This window comes from Ranitomeya variabilis, chromosome 7 (genome assembly GCF_051348905.1).
Source record: "Ranitomeya variabilis isolate aRanVar5 chromosome 7, aRanVar5.hap1, whole genome shotgun sequence".
Lineage (NCBI taxonomy): Eukaryota > Metazoa > Chordata > Amphibia > Anura > Dendrobatidae > Ranitomeya > Ranitomeya variabilis.
In genome coordinates this window covers 205,794,618-205,817,398 of record NC_135238.1, presented here as the reverse complement: position 1 = coordinate 205,817,398, position 22,781 = coordinate 205,794,618, and the positions used below count along the sequence as shown (strand labels likewise).

Here is a 22,781-nt window from a genome sequence, read left to right as displayed (position 1 = left end):
AGCGTCTGACTCCAAGACATCTCCTCATCAAGACTGGTGAAAATATTCTCCAGTCTTGATGAAGAATAGGGCCTAAGTCCCCTTTATCAAGTTAAGAGAAATCTCTCTCTGTTAACTTGTTTTCGGGTACCTCATTCCCCAAAACAAGTAGTTTTATTGGAAAGTTTAACAATAAATGGTTCTATAAGACAAGATGATTTCTTATTCTTTGAATGACTGTGCCATTTGGCTTCTCATATCTTTTCGATTGAGTTTTAAAGATCTGTGACCATTTTGTTCTATACGCTCCATCCTTGATGAGCTTAGCATTTCGAATCTAGATGGATCAGAGTACCAGTGTAACAGGCCATAGTATACCCCAAGTCCAGACTATAGTGGTCTAGGCTTGGTTATACCCCGGGTATACTGTGGCCTATGCCAATTTATTCTCCGGGGTATAAATTGGCCTTGACTATTTCATGCCCCCTCATGCAAGATTATACCTCTTTGATATCAGCAGTGTTGAGTGATATACACAAGAATTACGTAATTTCTCAACATCTTATTGAGGGATCAGGTTTGTCAGGTAAGTTATGTGAGAAGATAACTGACTTAAATCTTAAAGGCCTAAACACATAGACTTTTATTACTTCAAGCACAAAAACGTCAATCAGTAAACATATTAGACTTTCACAGAGATATAATGAAGTAAAGAATCTACCGCACTTCTCAGTAGTTACACATTAAAAGCAGCTGTGTGTCGGAGTATGATAGAAAGAGATCTGAACACTTTTCAACCAATCAGAGACAGGGTGAGAAAACCAGTGAAGTGATAAGATCCAGTTACAATTAAATTCTAAGATAAAAGCACTTATGTCACTGGACAACAGTGTAATCTCAGATGTAACGACTGTTGTCCGCTACCAGTCACATTGTATTGTAAGATCAATCTTCATCATCTGATTAACAACATAATTACCTTCCCACTACGGGGAAGTCCGTTTTATGCTATAAAAAATGTCATCTAAAATTTACAAAGGGCTCATAAAATAGAGGGGTATATTGGAGCCTGGAGGGGTATAGTTTGGCCTATGCTATTTTACACCCCCCGGTATAGTTTGTTACATCGGTAGTAGTTTATACATGGGGAATTTTTATTAAAGGAGTTGCCAAGTCAGCAAAAAACACTATTAACCTGTAGATTAACACCATAATAGAGTTTTTTCACATGACAGGTTCCCTTTAAGAAGAGAATAATTATCAAATGACTACTCGTTCTACTTGTGTCATTGTAATTTTTACTATATGTAACTTTAAAACCTACAGTACAATGATAGATTAAAACCTGAATAGCAAAAAAGCAGTAAATAAATAATTGCACCAGTGACAACAATTATAATCCAGTAATTATGTTATACTCATGAAGAAAATATAATTATGTGCGTTAGTTAATTGTGCATGAAAAAGGTTAAGCAAAGCTCTAACTGCTACCGGAGAGTTCCAGGGACAGCACATTACAATGACATTTGGGCAGATTTATCAAAACCTTCTAAAAAGACAACTTTCCTTGTTGCTCATAGCAGCCAATCACAGTGCAGCTTTCATTTTACCAGAGCTGTTTAAGAAATGGAAGCTGAGCTCTGATTGGTTGCTATAGGCAACAGTCTGTATTTATTTTTACAGTTTTGATAAATGAGGCCTAGTGTGATTCTGATTGTAATGTTGGTTATATGAAATGTATTAGATACATATATATTGGAAATACATTTTGGTGTCAAAGGACATTGGAGGGGCGACAGTAGGGGGCTATTCCATTGAGTACAGATGGATCGGCCATGTTGAGATCCAACCGAATAATCCTTCCCTTCACTCACGTCAGTTGTCAGGGAGGAGAGGCTGCTATGCACATTTAATGGTTGACGTATCCCATGAAAATCGGTGACATCAGGCAACATTAATGAGATGTGTATAGTCAGCTTTATTCACGAGGGCTCCACTATTTCCAAAATCATCTCATATGTAATATTTTTCCTCTGTTCTCCTGAATCCGGCATTGTTTGTTTATTATTTTTTTTTTTTTCTCCGTTCTTGAGATATAGCCCTCTTTTTTTTCTCTATAAAAATATAGTCTTATTAACCAAGAAGGTGTGGTTCTCAAGAAAACATCCTTAGAGAATGGTGAAGGACCAGGCCCACTTGGCTAAACAGACTAGTTTGACATACAATGGAGATAGGGCCATTTATCAGGAACACAAAGGTGCAGGAACGAAAGAAAAACTGCGTCAGACTCAGAATAACACTAGGCAACAAAATTACTGACATGGCAAGGAAAGTAAAGGATCCTCTTTAAGCAACATGAGTCCAATTATTTTTGACACAAATGTAATTTGGCTAGAGCAGTGTTTCTCAACTCCAGGCCTCAAGAACCACCAACAGGTCAAGTTTTCAAGATTTCCTTAGTATTGCACAGGTGATAATTTCATCACCTGCTCAAGAATTAATTCCATCACCTATGCAATACTAAGGAAATCCTAAAAACATGACCTGTTGGTGGGTCTTGAGGACTGGAGTTGAGAAACACTGGGCTAGAGGGTTTTACTTTTTTTTTTTTTTAAAAAGGAGATCCTAGGCTGTAAACCCCCTACCCTCTTTCATCAGCACTAATCTTCTTAATCTAGAAAATCGATCAAATGGTATACTAGACCAGTGTTTCTAAGCCATGTACCCCATGCTAAAATATTCTATGTAAAAGTACCTCTCCTTCTATAACAACTCAGCACTGACCCATTAAAAGCACCCTATGAGGACACCACCATGGAGTTTCCCTGTAACAGCGTGTCCCTCCCCCGGCCCCATGTAATCAGGCTTGAGTCAACAACCAGTGGGGGGAGCCCTCCCCCATGGAAGGGTGGATCCCAGGACACAGAACAATAGACTCATGTGTTGGCTGATTCAGTTGTGAGGTGACTTGGGAAGGGCTGGGATCTTATGCTGAGGCGAGATCCTGGTGCCAGAGTGTGGAGGGTAAAAAGCTGCCACATTGGACTGTGTTGTGTCCCTCATCTGCTGACTATTTCTATTTCCCTGGCGTTGGATTGCCAGGTGGCGCCCCCGGATCTGCTCCCTTTGTGTGGATTCATTGTGGACTCATTGTGGACTCATTGCGGACGCTACAGAATTACTTTCATTTGTGTTGTCCCAGTCCCCTGTTCCAATAAATCTTGTTGGATTGTTTATCGGCCTGGTGTCTCTTTCTGCTCTGTCGCAAACCCCGTCACAGTCCCCCTTTGTCGTACAAGTACTAGGTATAAAGTTTGCAGTCGGACACAGCCTCTGGAGTCTAGAGGGGGCCAAAGGGTCCTTTTGACTCATATGAAGAGAACAGTACTAACTCATCATAATTGGGGGCCATGTTGGAAATTTTCCATTGTGTCCAATTGGCTTTAAGTTACTCCACTATCTCAGGTTGAGAGCCATGATACTACACAACTAAGGGTACCGTCACACAGTGCCATTTTCATCGCTACGACGGCACGATTTGTGACGTTCTAGCGATATCGTTACGATATCGTTGTGTCTGTCACGCTACTGCGATCCAGAACCCCGCTGAGAATCGTACGTTGTAGCAGATCGTTTGAAACTTTCTTTCGTCGTCTAGTGTCCCGCTGTGGCGGCATGATTGCATCGTGTGACACAGGTTGTATACGATGTGCGCACAGTAACCAACGGCTTCTACATCGCAAATACGTCATGAAATTATCGCTCCAGCGCCGTGTATTGCAACGTTGACCGCAATCTACGACGCTGCAACGTCACGAATCGTGCCGTCGTAGCGATGAAAATGGCACTGTGTGACGGTACCCTTAGTATCTGTATCAGGGCTCCATTATCGTAGTACCCCTAATCTATAGGACACTATAGCATAAACTAGAATGAGACCCCTCGTTACTATAACTATAATGCATTAGCCAGTGCTTTATACTAATGTAATAAGGATATAAGTCAAGGGCTACTGAATAATAGTGCAGCTTTAAGAATTGCCCAAACTTTTTTTTTTTCAAATGACTTTAATAGAGCAACTCATTAATATAATCAATAGTAACACAGACTTCATATTAGAATTGATTGTTGTAACAAAAACTATGCTAATGTCACATTATGGTTTTCAGTTACGAGATTGCAGCAAGAAAATTACAAGTTACGCTTGACAGCCTCACACAATGTACCCTTTAATCTCTATTTCTAAACCATATCATTTGCCATATGACGTAAAAAAAGAATCTAGGCTAAATCATAAAATAAGCTTCTTCCAGAGTTCACTGCGGATTCAAAATGCATTGCTTTTTTGGGTTTCCTACTCAATTTTACACCCATTACACATGATTTTCATCTATTCACTAATTACAATTATTGGTGATCAAGCTGATCCCAGAGTCAGCCTGCAATTGGATCTACATACTTTAATTAGTGCATATACCTCTATATCCAATACGCAATCCATAAAATGTGGCGCAGTAGTATTATTCATTTCCTATTGCTTATGTAGTATCAGCATATGCCATAGAACTGTATAAAAGTTTCTATCTAATATATAAAGCTGAATGTGTGTGTGTATGTATGTGTGTGTGTATGTCCGGGATTGGCATCTGCACCGTCGCAGCTACAGCCACAAAATTTTGCACAGTCATATGTCTGGACCCCGAGAGCGTCATAGGCTATGTTGTGAGGTGAAATTTTAAGCCCGCGCTTTCCAATTCACCAAACAATTTTGCCCCTATCTACATAATGGGGAAAAAGTGAAAGGAAAAGTGTTGGAGGCAAATTGACAGCTGCCAGATGTGAACAAGGGGGACTTAAAGAATGAGAGCGATGGCGCCAAAGAGTATATACCGTACAGTTGCTAAGGTGGGGCCCCGACATAAGATACTCACCACCACGGGGATATGAACACACACACAAAATGCGCCACACACTACCACGTTCTTGAACACATATACCACCCTCAGCACACATTTCACCACACATACACCAACCTCGCCACATAAAAGTCGAAACACAAACGTCACCACTCAAAACTCGCCACGCGCAAAACTCGCCACATGCAAAACGTGCCACATGCAAAACTCTCCACACATGCAAAACTCACCTCATGGAAAACTCACCACACGCAAAACTTGCACACGTGGAAAAATTGCCACATGCACAAAAGTTGCAACACATGCAAAAGTTGTCTGACACAAAACTTGCACATACTCAAAACGCACCACACATAAAACTCGCCATGCGCAAAACTTGCTGCACACAACTTGCTACACTAACCTGTCACATGCAACTCGACACACAAAATGTTGCTACACGCATTTCGCCACACAAAACTCATCTCACAAAAGTCGCTACATGCATGTCGCCACACGCAACTCAACACACACAACTTGACACATGAAACTCGCCCTAAAACACACACAAGTCTGGTATTATCCTTCAAAAATAAAAATCTGATTAATAAGCAGACAAACCACAAGATCAACAAATGTACCATATAGGAAATACGGCAGCTGTCAATCACATGACCTGTCTATTATGTGTATGTGTGAGCTAATATATACTGCCAGGGGGGAGGGCTGTTGTGGGTTCTGCTCTTGGGCTCCCTCCGGTGGTTATAAGTGGTAGTGCTGCTGTTTGTCCTTCACAGCAGTCATCAGGTGCTTCCACTTTGGACGGGGCTATTTAGTCTGGCTTCACCCTTTAGTGAGTGCCAGTTGTCCATTGTTTTTCTGGAGCTTTCACATCTCTGCTTGGTTTCTCCTGCTGGATTGTCCAAATCATCAAAGATAAGTCCTGGCTTTGTTTTTGCAGTCCACATGCGGTGGACTTTATAGTTCAGTGAATTGCTATGTTTTTTCTTGTCCAGCTTTGTCTGTGTAAGGATTTATTCAGCCAAGTTGGAAGCTCTGGAGTCGCAGAGTTACCCTCCATGCCTTTAGTTAGGTGTGGAGATTTTTGTATTCTCTGTGGTGGATTTTTGTAGTATTTAAATACTGACCGCACAGTACTCTGTCCTGTCTTTTCTTTCTAGGTAGCGTGGCCTCCTTTGCTAAATTCTGTTTTCAGTCTGCGTTTGTAATTTCCCTCTCCTCTCACAGTCAATATTTGTGGGGGGCTGTCTTTCCTTTGGGGATTTTCTCTGAGGCAAGATAGTTTTCCTGTTTCTTTCTTTAGGGGTAATTAGTCCTCCGGCTGTGACGAGGTGTCGAGGGAGTGACAGGAACATCCCACGGCTACTTATAGTTGCAGTGTTAAGTTCAGGGTCTGCGGTCAGTATAGAGGCCACCTACTCCAGAGCTCATCCATGCTGCTCCTAGGCCACCAGATCATAACAGAGGGCTTCCTGTTGGCTGGGGATTTATCAGGCTGCCAATTTAGTTTACAAATACTGAGGTAAAAATACTGAGCAAATAACGTGTGAACGCGGTCTAATACACGAGGAGATGACACATATATGGGAGGAGATGACATACAGGTATATACTATGTACAGGAGGAGATGACACACAGGTATATACTATATACAGGAGCAGATGACACACAGGTATATACTATATATAGGAGGAGATGACATACAGGTATATACTATATACAGGAGGAGATGACACATAGGTATATAGAGGAGGAGATGACATACAGCAGATATATACTATATACAGGGGAGATGACATACAGGTATATACTATATACAAGAGATGACATACAGGTATATACTATATATAGGAGGAGAGGACATACAGGTATATACTATATACAGAAGAGATGACATACAGGTATATACTATATACAGGAGGAGATGACATACAGGTATATGCTATATATAGGAGGAGATGACGTACAGGTATATACTATCTACAGAAGAGATGACACATAGGTATATACAATATACAGGATGAGATGACATACAGCAGGTATATACTATTTACAGGGGAGATGACATACAGGTATATACTATATACAGGGGAGATGACATACAGGTATATACTATATACAGGGGAGATAACATACAGGTATATACTATATACAGGAGATGACACACAGGTGTATACTATATATAAGGGAGATGACAAACATGTATATACTGAGGGGAAAATGAGAGGTGTGAGGTGAAAATGAGAGGTGTGAGGTGAAAATGAAAATGTGTGAGTGCAAAATGAGAGGGAAAATAGTGGAGTGATCGGAAAATGACAGATGTGAGGTCGAAATGACAAGTGTTAGGGGGGGAATGAGAGCAGTGAGGGGGGAATGAGAGGAGTGAGGGGGAAAATAAGAGGAGTGAAGGGGAAAATGAAAGATGTGAGGGGGAAAATGAGAGGCGTGATGGGAAAATAATAGAAGTGAGGTGCTATAACTAACCACAGATATTTACTATGCCCAGACAACGCCGGGCTCTTCAGCTAGTCTCCAATAAAGATCACATTCTAATCTTACAAGAGACAGATTATGGCAAGTTTCCTTGGAAGCCAATTACTTATCGATGTTTCATTGGTGTGCAGGAGCAGTATCGGACTGGGGTGCCAAGGGATTCCCAGTAACATTGACTTTGGGGTCTACTGTTCAATACATGCAAATATTACATTGCTCTCATTCGCAAATTTGCTTCTATATAATAATAAACTGGGTCGCTTGTTAAATGATGAGATGCTGCCTTTGTACTTAGTGAATCAACTGTATTGTGCCAACTTTTGCTCACATATAGAGGGGTAGGAGGACCACTCCCGCACCAGGACCCACCGGGGGATTCACCTGTTCTCCTCTAGACCAGGAGAGGAAAATATATATCGTATATACTCGTGTATAAGCCGAGATTTTCAGAACAATTTTTTGTGCTGAAAAGGCCCCCTCGGCTTAAACACGAGTCAATTGTCCAGAACGCTGGTAGGGAGAGGGGGACGGACATCATACTCACCCCCCCATTGCTGCATCACCACTGTCACGGCGCCCGCCGACAGCTCTCCTCTCCTGTGCTGAGCGTTCACGTGGTACCGCTCATTAAGGTAATGAATATGGACGCGTCTCCACTCCCATAGGCGCAGAGCGCATATTCATTACTTTAATGAGTGGTACCCCATGACCGCTGACCAGAGGAGAGGGAGCCGAGCCATGGGGGATGGGGGAGCTGAGCAATGCGAGACCAGGGGAGCTGAGCAATGTGGGACCGGTGGAGCTGAGCAATGCGGGAACGGGAGAGCTAAGCAGTGCGAGACCGGGGGGAGCCATGCATACAACAGGGGGAGCCACACATTCCAGGACAGGACTGGGGGAGCCACATACCAGTACAGGATGAGGAGAGCCACATACCAGGACAGGATGAGGGGAGCCACATACCAGGACAGGACAGGGGGAGCCACATACCAGGACAAAACAGGGGAGCCACATACCAGGAAAGGACGAGGGAGCCACATACCGGGAAAGGACGGGGGAGCCACATACCAGGACAGGACAGGACAGGGGGGATCAACATACCAGGACAGGACGAGGGGAGCCACATACCAGGACAGAATGGGGGGAGCCACGCATAGCAGGACAGGACAAGGGGAGCCACATACCAGAACAAAACGGGGGAGCCACATACCAGGAAAGAACAGGGGAGCCACATACCGGGAAAGGATGAGGGAACCACATACCAGGACAGGACGAGGGGAGCCACATACCAGGACAAAACGGGGGAGCCACATACCAGGACAGGACGGGGGGGAGCAACATACCAGGACAGGACAAGGGGAGCCACATACCAGGACAGAATGGGGGGAGCCACGCATAGCAGGACAGGACGAGGGGAGCCACATACCAGGGCAAAACGGGGGAGCCACATACCAGGAAAGAACGGGGGAGCCACAAACTGGGAAAGGACAGGGGAGCCACATACCAGGACAGGACGAGGGGAGCCACATACCAGGACAAAACGGAGGAGCTACATACCAGTAAAGAACGGGGGAGCCACATACCAGGCCAGGACGAGGGGAGCCACATACCAGGACAAAATGGGGGAGCCACATACCAGGAAAAAACGGGGGAGCCACATACCGGGAAAGGACGGGGGAACCATATACCAGGACAGGACAGGGGGGAGCCACATACCAGGACAGGATGAGGGGAGCCAAATACCAGGACAGGATGGGGGGGAGCCACACATAGCAGGACAGGACGAGGGGAGCCACCTACCAGGACAAAATGGGGGAGCTGAATTAATGACGCTGTTTAGAAAGTAATACAATATTAATTTTAGTAATGTGCTAAAATAATAAATAACTATATCTATTGCCAACAAAGGATATATAACAAAATATTGAGATGAACTTTTGTTAATGACCAAATACTTATTTTTCACCATAATTTGCTAAATAAATCTTGCCAAATCAGACAAGGTGATTTTCAGGATTTATTTTCTGATTTTGACTCTCATAGTTGTGGTCTACCTATGATGTCAATTACAGGCCTCTCTCATCTTTGTAAGTGGGAGAACTTGCACTATTCGTAGCTGACTAAATACCTTTTTCCCCACTGTATAAGCAGTCATGATAAGAGAAACATGAAGGTCACATACTTGTCACTTCAGGCAGCAACAAGCTACCATGTTTTCTAACAAAATGTATTTTTTATTGGAGCAAGTGAAATTATTCGCACCTAAGCTCCAGAGGAAAGTGAGAAATATATATTGTAATGTTCAATGACCATGTGCCTCATAGGACCAGTTTACATTATAAAACACTTCTATCTCCAACCTTCATAGATGAATAGAATTAGTTATTCCTAAATGTGCCTGAAAATCACAAATATCAGGAAAGAATTATGAGGGTACAAATCCAAGAGATTAATAATATATAGCGATTGGATAAAACGTAACCTTTATTAGGTCTGAGTATTAAAATGAATAAATATACCAAAATCAAAAAAGAAAAAAGGAAGGGAAACCCTAGTGCCCATGTGACCCTACCCAACACAGATGGGGAAAACAAACCAACGAAACAGAAAAAACACACAACACAAATACCTGACAGCACCTATGCAGCTAGCCAAGATATGAACAACTATTGTGTGGTTGTCATAATGACCTATGTTACACTAGCTGTATGTGTATGGCTTGGCATAATCAAAGGAAATATATCCTGATATGTAATTCCAATTCCTCGATGTACTGATCAGAAAAAATTAGTTCCAAAGGTCAATTAGTCACCCTATAACTGTCCTGTTTTGGCCTACACCCGGAACATATATGTTGGACCAAGGAGCAATGTCTGCTATTCAAACCATGATTGAAACTGAGTACATACTGGATATATGGAACTGTATACAAGCGGTACTATAATCAATCAGTGCCATATGAAGCTGTCAGTAATATTTAGCAGCATTTAAGAGGCATATATCACAAACTACCTAGAACCATCGTTATAACCAAACACAATCGGGACCCTGCAGCCCCATGATCTATTCATGAGCATCCCCCTAGTGTATGCTGGTATGGTACCGGTATTTGTCAATAAACAACCTATACAAGGTCAAGCACCATCATGTGCCAATATATAAACCAACTTAATGGAATGATCTCACCCGGATGTTGCAGAAAAACCTCCTGTCTCTCATCGGGTAAGAATGCCTCTACTGCACCTGGCGTCTCCCGACGCGTTTCGTCCGTTATGGACTCATCAGGGGAGTATGATAAGCTGTGGCTGCCGCTTAGTCAGTTTCCCCGCTTCTGTGATTTATAAAACTTCATGCACGGAGGTGCGTCCATGCGGCTCCGCCTCTGGCGTGTGACGCACTTCCCATGCTTCCCACAATACTTCCGGTATTACGGAGCATTCGTACGGACCACATGGCGCCGGTTACTATGGAGATGAAAACGCTAAGCGCTCATATCCACGCCCCGGTGCCGCCCGGAATACTGTCATTAATGCCCCGTATCGTAAAGTATATAACGTAAGGCCCGTCAACGGACCTATCACACTATGTGCAGATACATTCCTATCTGTGCCCCAATATATAATTTGGACAGAGACAATGTGCCACACTTGCCGAATGGACAGTTTTTTCATACTGTCCCATCCGCCCAATGATATGGTCAGGTATTTAGCAGGTTATGAGGTTACAAATAATTCAGAAGTCTGCAGAGACCCGATGCTGTCCTTAGTACGGATACTTAATGGGCCAATAATAAAACCAAATGACAGCGATGGTGAGAAGAAGGAGAGCAACCGGTATATTGTTACAAAAAAGGAATGGGGATTCAAACCAGTGACCCGAATGTATTAATACGTGAGGGACACCACCGACATTAGGATTTCATACTGAAAGAGATGAAGAAAGGCGCCCTATTGTGCCCTTTCAGTGTTCCTGCGTATCTTGTACCCTACCTATCGCGGAGGTTGGCACCCTAAGAGACCCTGCGCAGATGGCGCCCCCACTCAACGTGGACTGTCCCTCCCTATCTGTCCCTATTATCCCTATTTAGGACAGCCAGGGGAGAAAAGATGTGTTAAGGCATGGTGTATAACATATAACTATTAAATCTTGATCTAAACAATAGAGGGTAGGTGGATATATGTGCCTAGATAATGTTAAGGATAGCAGCTCACCTGCCTGCCGCGGGGGTTGACACCCTAAAACCTGACGCCTTGGCGCCCCCACTCCTCGACGGCTCTCCCTCCCTATTAGTCCCTGAAGCCTAATCAAAGGCATGTTGTGGTGTATAAGGAAGGGAAAGGTTTATAAAAAACAACTGTAGGGCTGCAATTCATTCAGTCCCATTGGTTGGACCGTTTTTAGATAAAAAATCCATCTGCTTTCCCTCTGAAGAATTAACTTGTCCCAATCACCTCCTCTGTTGGGCGGTAAAACTTTGTCTATGCCCACGAAACTTATCTTTTTGGGATCACCATTATGAAACACATTCATATGAGTTGCCACCGGGGTCTCTCTCTTTTTGGCAATATCTCGAAGATGTTCACCCACCCTTTTCCGAAACTCCCTTTTAGTTTTTCCCACATATTCGATGCCACACTCGCATTTGGCTTTGTAAATGACACCCTTTGTACGACAATTAATGAAATGTCGAATAAGATAAGACATTCCCGTTACATTGCTTGAAAAATTTTTTGTAATCTGAATGGAAGGACACATCTTACAGTTACCACATCTAAAACAGCCCTTGGTATGATCCAAATGTGAGTTCAAACTCTTTGTAGGATCATAGTAACTGTGGACCAGCCTGTCACCCAGGGATCTCCCTTTGCTATAGGTGATTTGTGGATAAGAGGCAACATGTGCCTTGATGTCTTGATCCATCAGAAGAATTGGCCAATGTTTTTGGACAATGTCTCTGATGTCATTTGCTCCATTACAATACCTTGTAATCAAGCGAATGGTGGTGTCAATTTCTGATTTAGGTTTAGATGTCAATAAATCTTTTCTTTCTCTCTTGATGGTATCCTTGTAAGCCTTTCTCAATACCCCTTCAGGATACCCTCTGTCCAGAAACCTGGTGCGGAGGTCATTGGCCTGTTCCTGGAAGGAGCTCTGGTCCGAGCAGTTTCTACGAATTCGTAAATACTGGCCTTTAGGAATACCCCTCTTCAGCGGTACAGGATGGTTACTTTCCCACCGAAGAAGTGAATTCGTGGTCGTGAAAAACAAAACCTGACTGGTCTGAACGAGTTATTAAAAGAACAAATAGAAACCACAAAAAAATTTTCTTCCGAATCAGAGTTCTCAAAAAAGGAAATATTATTGCATAATACACTGGAAAGGTTTCAATACCATCTTAAAGATAAAAAGCATAAATTCTTTATTAGAGACCTTCAGGACTTTAAAGAAAATAGAGCATACTCCTTCTCCACAACCAGGTTTACCCGGAGAGTAGAGACGGATATCTCCTCTTCGGAGGCCGAGTTTTCTGATTGCGATACACGACCAAGTGGACAGAGGGGAAAAGGGAGAGGGCGAGGTAGAGGTAACAGCTGGGGGCGAGGCAGTAACAAAAAATCCCCCCCAAAAAATAGTTTTTTAGAACTCAGTTACCCTCTCAGGAGTCGCACCAACCACCCGACATAAACCTACGGGTCATTAATTTATCATCTAGACCCTTAGATTCTGAGGAAATGTGTCTATTAAGTAAAGGTTTGTCATTTGTCCCCACCTCGGACATGGATATTTTCGAGGTAATTAAGGACGTGAATTTATTTGTGAGACGATTGAAATGGAAAAAGTTTTTTCTCAAAGAGGATAGGAGAAAATGCACTGAATTGGGCATTTCGGATGAACTGCTCCCAGATGTACAACTGTTATTTCATTTGAGCGATCCCATCCCTAATCAGGACGGTACTGGCCCTTTCACGGACCTAAGAAATAAAAGTACCAGGATGCCCCCTCCAATGGGTGATCTTGGATCCATTGACATTTTCCTTAACCTAGTCACTGAGGATATTATGAAATTGCCCGAAAACAAGAGAAGGGGTCAATTTAACATGTCTAAGGGTGAAATGGCATGTCTCTGTAGACTTGAGAAAGATCATAACATCACAATAAAACCCTCCGATAAAGGGAGGGTTTCTGGACAGAGGGTATCCTGAAGGGGTATTGAGAAAGGCTTACAAGGATACCATCAAGAGAGAAAGAAAAGATTTATTGACATCTAAACCTAAATCAGAAATTGACACCACCATTCGCTTGATTACAAGGTATTGTAATGGAGCAAATGACATCAGAGACATTGTCCAAAAACATTGGCCAATTCTTCTGATGGATCAAGACATCAAGGCACATGTTGCCTCTTATCCACAAATCACCTATAGCAAAGGGAGATCCCTGGGTGACAGGCTGGTCCACAGTTACTATGATCCTACAAAGAGTTTGAACTCACATTTGGATCATACCAAGGGCTGTTTTAGATGTGGTAACTGTAAGATGTGTCCTTCCATTCAGATTACAAAAAATTTTTCAAGCAATGTAACGGGAATGTCTTATCTTATTCGACATTTCATTAATTGTCGTACAAAGGGTGTCATTTACAAAGCCAAATGCGAGTGTGGCATCGAATATGTGGGAAAAACTAAAAGGGAGTTTCGGAAAAGGGTGGGTGAACATCTTCGAGATATTGCCAAAAAGAGAGAGACCCCGGTGGCAACTCATATGAATGTGTTTCATAATGGTGATCCCAAAAAGATAAGTTTCGTGGGCATAGACAAAGTTTTACCGCCCAACAGAGGAGGTGATTGGGACAAGTTAATTCTTCAGAGGGAAAGCAGATGGATTTTTTATCTAAAAACGGTCCAACCAATGGGACTGAATGAATTGCAGCCCTACAGTTGTTTTTTATAAACCTTTCCCTTCCTTATACACCACAACATGCCTTTGATTAGGCTTCAGGGACTAATAGGGAGGGAGAGCCGTCGAGGAGTGGGGGCGCCAAGGCGTCAGGTTTTAGGGTGCCAACCCCCGCGGCAGGCAGGTGAGCTGCTATCCTTAACATTATCTAGGCACATATATCCACCTACCCTCTATTGTTTAGATCAAGATTTAATAGTTATATGTTATACACCATGCCTTAACACATCTTTTCTCCCCTGGCTGTCCTAAATAGGGATAATAGGGACAGATAGGGAGGGACAGTCCACGTTGAGTGGGGGCGCCATCTGCGCAGGGTCTCTTAGGGTGCCAACCTCCGCGATAGGTAGGGTACAAGATACGCAGGAACACTGAAAGGGCACAATAGGGCGCCTTTCTTCATCTCTTTCAGTATGAAATCCTAATGTCGGTGGTGTCCCTCACGTATTAATACATTCGGGTCACTGGTTTGAATCCCCATTCCTTTTTTGTAACAATATACCGGTTGCTCTCCTTCTTCTCACCATCGCTGTCATTTGGTTTTATTATTGGCCCATTAAGTATCCATACTAAGGACAGCATCGGGTCTCTGCAGACTTCTGAATTATTTGTAACCTCATAACCTGCTAAATACCTGACCATATCATTGGGCGGATGGGACAGTATGAAAAAACTGTCCATTCGGCAAGTGTGGCACATTGTCTCTGTCCAAATTATATATTGGGGCACAGATAGGAATGTATCTGCACATAGTGTGATAGGTCCGTTGACGGGCCTTACGTTATATACTTTACGATACGGGGCATTAATGACAGTATTCCGGGCGGCACCGGGGCGTGGATATGAGCGCTTAGCGTTTTCATCTCCATAGTAACCGGCGCCATGTGGTCCGTACGAATGCTCCGTAATACCGGAAGTATTGTGGGAAGCATGGGAAGTGCGTCACACGCCAGAGGCGGAGCCGCATGGACGCACCTCCGTGCATGAAGTTTTATAAATCACAGAAGCGGGGAAACTGACTAAGCGGCAGCCACAGCTTATCATACTCCCCTGATGAGTCCATAACGGACGAAACGCGTCGGGAGACGCCAGGTGCAGTAGAGGCATTCTTACCCGATGAGAGACAGGAGGTTTTTCTGCAACATCCGGGTGAGATCATTCCATTAAGTTGGTTTATATATTGGCACATGATGGTGCTTGACCTTGTATAGGTTGTTTATTGACAAATACCGGTACCATACCAGCATACACTAGGGGGATGCTCATGAATAGATCATGGGGCTGCAGGGTCCCGATTGTGTTTGGTTATAACGATGGTTCTAGGTAGTTTGTGATATATGCCTCTTAAATGCTGCTAAATATTACTGACAGCTTCATATGGCACTGATTGATTATAGTACCGCTTGTATACAGTTCCATATATCCAGTATGTACTCAGTTTCAATCATGGTTTGAATAGCAGACATTGCTCCTTGGTCCAACATATATGTTCCGGGTGTAGGCCAAAACAGGACAGTTATAGGGTGACTAATTGACCTTTGGAACTAATTTTTTCTGATCAGTACATCGAGGAATTGGAATTACATATCAGGATATATTTCCTTTGATTATGCCAAGCCATACACATACAGCTAGTGTAACATAGGTCATTATGACAACCACACAATAGTTGTTCATATCTTGGCTAGCTGCATAGGTGCTGTCAGGTATTTGTGTTGTGTGTTTTTTCTGTTTCGTTGGTTTGTTTTCCCCATCTGTGTTGGGTAGGGTCACATGGGCACTAGGGTTTCCCTTCCTTTTTTCTTTTTTGATTTTGGTATATTTATTCATTTTAATACTCAGACCTAATAAAGGTTACGTTTTATCCAATCGCTATATATTATAAAGAATTATGAGTGCTGCTGAAGTTTGTGAAAAATATTATAATAGCTCAAGTTAGCACAGCAGGGATCTAACTATAAAATTAAATTTTACGTATTTAAGGGGCCACTAACCCAAAATGAGATGTGTGCAGACACCATTGTTATGAGCTGAAAATAAACATGTAAAAGTTTCTTTACTTTAAGGGTTTTCAGCATTTTGGGGGAGTGAGGGTTGAGAAAAGGACGGATTCTGGAAATAATTTGGAGCTGGAGGTGACAGGAGGTGGTGAGAGCTTGGATGTGCGGTAATTATATAATCTATCCAACAGCCACAAGGTGACCTCATTGGATAGACCTGATCTCTATTGACTCCTCTCTCTATCCCAGACCCCTTTTTCCTAGACAGGTGTTAATTAGAGCAACCCTGGATTCTGTCTCTTCTCCAGTTCATTTGATGCCTGCTAAGGCACATGGAGAGGTGAGTTAATAGAGTTAGAGTCCAACCAACGAGGTCAACCTTGTTGCTGGTGGATGTCTTGTACTTTTCTGGATCAAAAAATGTTAAAACAAGTGTCTTGGAATTTTTACATGTGTAGCAATAGTCAAATTCAGATTACCGTACATGTTTTTTCATACGGACTGAATGTCCATATAAAAAAGATCACAACATGCATTGTTCTTTTCCGATTTTGGATGAGACTTGCCTATTTAAGTCTGTGGGTACATCCATATTACTTCCATTTTCTTAACTACATTGCGATTATTAACATGGGAAACTGTATTTGGTCTTGTATATTTTAATAAAAGACACACCCTTCTCAATCCATATGTTTGCCCCCAGTAAAAATAATGACACTTAGGCCACATTCACACTATTAGTATTTGGCCAGTATTTTACATCAGCATTTGTAAGTTAAAACCAGGAGTGGAACAATTAGAGGAAAAGTATAATAGAAACACGTCAACGCTTCTGTATTTATCACCCACTCCTGGTTTTGGCTTACAAATACTGATGTAAAATACTGACCAAATACTGACCGTGGCCTTATACTTACTTTCAGTGCCAGCGCCATTCCAGCAGTGTAGGCCCACCCGGGGATTGCGTGCATTGTTACGTCACATGATTGCTACAGCCAATCAGCAGCCGCTTCACTCTCCCCGCCTTCAGACCTATCACATAGATCCAAGGGAAGTGAGAGCCAAATATCTCATGTATAAAAATGCCATACAGATCTAAGAAATTGATATACGGATTGCATACAAAGGGCATACAGATGAAAATGGTCAGTTTTTTCAGATAAAAATAGGTAGACTTTTCATAAGTTTCTGTGAACGTAGCCTAAGACCGGGTTCACACAAGCATACTGTATGTCACGGTCCGAATAGAGACCGCAATGCCCGGACTGACTGTGGGTCCCCCAACCCTAATTTACAGCCTTATGGACAAATATGAGGATGAAACTTCAGGTCAGAAGACCCGTCACCAGACCGGACATTGCGGTCTGTATATGAACCATGAAATATATTCATGTGACACCAGCCTAATTTTTCTCCATCTGCATTTTAGATCTTTTTTCTTCCTTTACATTATTTATATGCCGGTTTTTTAATTAAAATAAAAATCAAATTCAGAGCAGAATAAGTTTTATGGATTAAAAGACTAAAACAATTAAAACAATATCAAAGTTTTATATAAAACACAAGGAACATCTTACAGACGGCTAAACCGCTTCTACGTGAAAATAGTTTCACAAGATTAACTATTATAGGCTATAGAGCAGTGTAGTTATAAATCACACATCATCACGCTAGGCATAAATTTCCGTATTGCCATGCGGCATGTTGTTGGCTTCCAGCATACCTTGTTTTTGAGTGATAGCGGTTAATTCATTTGCAAAAAAAATAGAATTAGGAGAAATCTGACAAATCTAAGGTGAATATTAATGTTTTATTTTTCAGTAATGGACTTATTTCCCCCTCCATCAAAATAGATTATTAAATCCTGCACATGCATCTCATGAATAACGGCCTTCGACGCCTCAAGATAGAGATAAATCATCCAGTGAGGACCCTGAACCATGAAATGATTCTGTTAACATGTCATCTTCTCGGGATATATTTTAAGATCTCTGGGAGAAGGTTCTAAATGATGCAAAAAAGGTAGCTAAACAAAGTTGGGGAGCGGGAAATTGATACTTTAAACCCCTTTAGAGGGTAATAGAATATCAATCCTGAATATATAGGATTTGACATGTAAAAAAAAAACTAAAGCAACAATAAAAAAACACAAAAAGGTCAATATAAATAAAACAAATAAAAGTAAAAAAAAAAAGAGTAGAAAACAGTACAATTACAACAATATCTTATTATAACCAGAATTAACCACTTGAAAAGTGAAATGAACTCATAAATTCTTCCAGCTACACCATCAAATGAAATGTATTATATCATATAGATATAATCTTGTCGGCTAACGCCACAGGGACATTTTGAAAAGACGATAAATGGTTTCAGATAGGAGTATGGCAAAAGCCCAAGCTACAAGTTTATATGAAATATAGGTCTGATATAATCTAATGGTTTTATTCCCCATATTTTGATAACATTTAGTTTAACCCCGTAGACTATAAAGCAGCGTTAGTGTGTATTTCCGTCATCCCAGTAAATTCAACGCTTTCTCATTTCTCTCTTCTCGGCTGGAAACTGAGTGGTTGATATGAAATCTTTGCATACCCTCAGGCTCATAATTTTGTGGAAATTATTATAGCAGGCCCTCTGGGAATATTTCTGTGCTATTTCTGACAAGAAGTACTTCACAGTACAGAAATACCTGCATCGTTTAACTACAAGGGGGAAGAAATTGAATATCATTAAGGAAAAATCTTTTTACAGTTTTTAAAGTTTTTTTTCCCTTAAAGTATGTATGTAGATGGTTGAGGCGACATGTAAAACTAATAATATCACTGCAAGTATTTAATAGAGCTGGTATAGACTCACTCTGTTTGTATACATCAGTCAACCATACCTTTAAAGGGCTTTCCACTTTTAAAAAATCTTTAGCTATTACAGCATTGTAATATAAAGTACTATTCAAACATACAGTATTGTGCAAATATTTTAGGCAGGTGATGAAAAAATGTTGAAAAATAAAAATGTTTTAAAAAATAGAAATATTAATAGTTTGTTTATCAATTAACAAAATGAAAAGAGAATGAATAAAAGAGAAATCAAATCAAGATTTGGTGTGACCACCATTTGCCTTCAAACTGGATCAATTCCTCCTAGTACATTTGCACACAGTTTTAGGCCACGTTCACACGGTCAGTATTTGGTCAACATTTGACATCAGTATTTGTAAGTCAAAATCATGATGTCACAACTCTGTTGTCGGAATATCCGGGGCCAGGGGCTCCTTCCCTGTCCCTAATGCCCTAGCTATCCCAGCTCCCCAGATTACTTCTGAAGGTGAAGAAGCGGTGCCCAAGTACCTTGCTGAACTCCTAAATCAGCCCAATATTTGCCCCCCCTCCCCCACCCAGGGAAGCGGGGAGTGATAGTGTATGTATATACACAAACCAGACTAACAAGGGAGGACGTACAGGGATAAATGAAATACCAAACATACAAATATGTACTTAGACAACAGAAAGGAACCCCGGGGAGAAAAGCAAGATGAACAAAATAGGAGAGGGTGAGGATTTGCACATAGCCAAAACACCAAGCAACAGTCACAGATAAACACTCCAAACACCTCTACCATCAACTGACTCCACACCAGGCAGTACAAGACTAACACTGGCAGAGGCAAGTATATTGTATATAGGAAAAGGAATGTGGCCAATATTGAACAGCTGAGATCATCCAAGCAGACATGCTTCAAAGATTCTAAGCTGAACAGTCTAACCCCTGCACTGCTAACAGAAACATGCACCATTTACTATGAAGGAGAAGTGCTTCTAATCAGTGCAGGAATACGTGAAACCAGAAGCTGCGGTCTTCCAGACCCTCTCTGTCACGGTAAACCCGTGACACAGGGGCGGATCAATCAGAAGAAATGTATAATAGAAACACGTCACCATTTCTGCATTTTTCCCCCACTCCTGGTTTTGGCTTACAAATACTGATATAAAATCTTGAATGTGTGAACGTAGCCTTAGAAGGAACTCGACAGGGAGGTTGACCCAAACATCTTGGAGAGTTAGCCACAGATCTTCTGTGGATGTTCCTTGCGAAAAATCCTTCTATCTTTGTATGTAATCACACACAAGATTTTTGTTCTTACTTACACTGAAGATAGATCTTAATGACATTTGCTGTATGTTTGAAATCGTTGTCCTGCGGCAAAATACATTTAGCGCCAATCAGATGACACCTTGATAATATTGCATAATGGATCAAAATGTGCTTGGATTTCTCAGTATTTAGGACACAGTTGTTCCTGACCAAATTCTCAGCTGCATTTGCTGTATTATTGCCCCAATTTTGCAAAGATCCTCCACCGCGCTTCACTATTCCTGTAGAAACTCATTATAGCACCACTCTCCAGCCCTTCAGTGAACAAACTGCTTTCTGTTAAAGCCAAATGTGTTACATTTTGACTCATTAGTACAGAACACCTACTGATATTTTTTCGCACCACAGTTCCTAGTTTTTGTGCACAGTTGAGTCACTTGACCTTGTTTCCTTGTCAAAAGTATAGTATTTGCCCACTATTCTACCATGAAGAGCACTTCTGACTAGAATGCTTCAAAGGATAGATGGGTATAGCTGGGTCCAACTTGTTATTGCCAGCTCTGAGCTGATGGCTGTTGTGAATTCCGTTCTTGGACTCCCTCCTGTGGTCATGAATGGTACTTCAGTGAGTTCGGTCCTTGGACTCCCTCTGGTGGCTTTGAGTGGTACTGCTGATCCTTGAGGTTGGCTTTCCCAGCTGCCCTCGTTTATCGCTAGGCTGGCTTCTCTATTTAACTCCACTCAGATCGTTACCTCATGCCTGCTGTCAATGTATCAGTACTGGTTCAGATCTCTCTTGGATTTCTCTGGTGACCTGACTGTTCCAGCAGAAGCTAAGTCACTGCTAGCTCATTTATTGTTCATTGTGTTCTGAATATATTTCTTAGTACATGCTAAGTTCTGTCCAGCTTGCTTTCATGATATTTCCTTGCTAGCTGGAAGCTCTGGGGGCGCAGGGTTGCACCTCCACACCGTGAGTCGGTGTGGAGGGCTTTTTGCATACTCTGCGTGGTTTTTGTAGTTTTTTTGTGCTGACCGCATAGATCCCTTTACTATCCTCTGCCTATCTAGTGAAGTCTGGCCTCCTTTGTTAATACCTGTTTCATTTCTGTGTTTGTGACTTTCCTCTTAACTCACAGTCAATATTTGTGGGGGCTGCCTTTTCCTTTGGGGAATTTCTCTGAGGCAAGGTAAGGCTTATTTCCTATCTTTAGGGGTAGTTAGCTCTTAGGCTGTGAAGAGGCGTCTAGGGAGAGTTAGGTACGCTCCACGGCTATTTCTAGTGTTTGTGTGATAGGATTAGGGTTTGCGGTCAGCAGAGCTCCCACTCCCCAGAGCTCGTCCCGATTTCCAGTTTAACCATCAGGTCTTTCTGGGTGCTCCTAACCACCAGGCCATCATAACAGATGGCACAGCTGGACATCTTCCAATTTCTAATGAAAGTAAACATAATGTGTCTTTCGTCTGTTGAACCAAGTTTCCTTGGCTGAACATTGTGTCTACGGTCCGCAACGGTGCCCATTTCTTGGTGTCCCCAATCCTGACAAACAGGGAAGATACTTAACCATCATGCAATATCATCAGAGAGGCATCTAATCGGCTCCAAATTTATTCTGTAGGACAACAACAATACCAAAAACACAGCCAATGTCATAAAGAACTATATTTAGCACAAAGAAGACTAAAGAATCCTGGAAGTGAATACATGGCTCCCACAGAGCCCTGCTCTCAACATCATTGACACAAAAACTTTGTGTAGGTGTACCGAGAAGAATTTATACTTTGATGCTTTTCTGAAGGTAAAGTGTGGTCACCATATATCTATTCAATTTAGATTTCTGTTCTTCAGTCACTTTACATTTTGTAAATTGATAAAAATAAAACTTTGAAACTTCTATTTTTGAAATTCATTTTCCTTTGCAGCAATTTTTCCACATCTACCTAAAGCTTGTGCACAGTACTGTATTTGGCTACACAACTTACTAATATACTTCTGGGAAAGTTTCCCTACCTGACAATATCAGCAATCTTTCCGGTAGCTCTAATTCCATTTTGAATTTGACACAAGAGAAGCATCTTGTGTCATATTGTGACCATTGCTGTGTGTAAGGGGGCTGTCTGACTGGCACATTTCGGTAGCTAAGTCAGCCCCCTTCTGTGTTATTGAATCCATGCAAAAATTGATCTGTTCTGCAGAGTTTAAAGGGGAGCAGTGCTCCTGGTTGCGTCTCTGGCCTGTATTGTGCACTCTCCAATGCCTCTGCCGCACTGGAGGAGCGCAGTTATACTGAAGGTAGGATCGTGTGCACCAGCGATCTGGCCAGCTTTTGGTGCACCACCT

At 42.0% G+C, this 22,781-nt stretch overlaps 1 protein-coding gene across 1 annotated transcript in view; it reads left to right on the top strand.

The window, feature by feature from the left end:
* Positions 1 to 22,781, top strand: part of MYO3B (myosin IIIB) — a 334,653-nt gene that overhangs the window by 3,814 nt on the left and 308,058 nt on the right. The gene's annotated exons all lie outside the window — the stretch shown is intronic.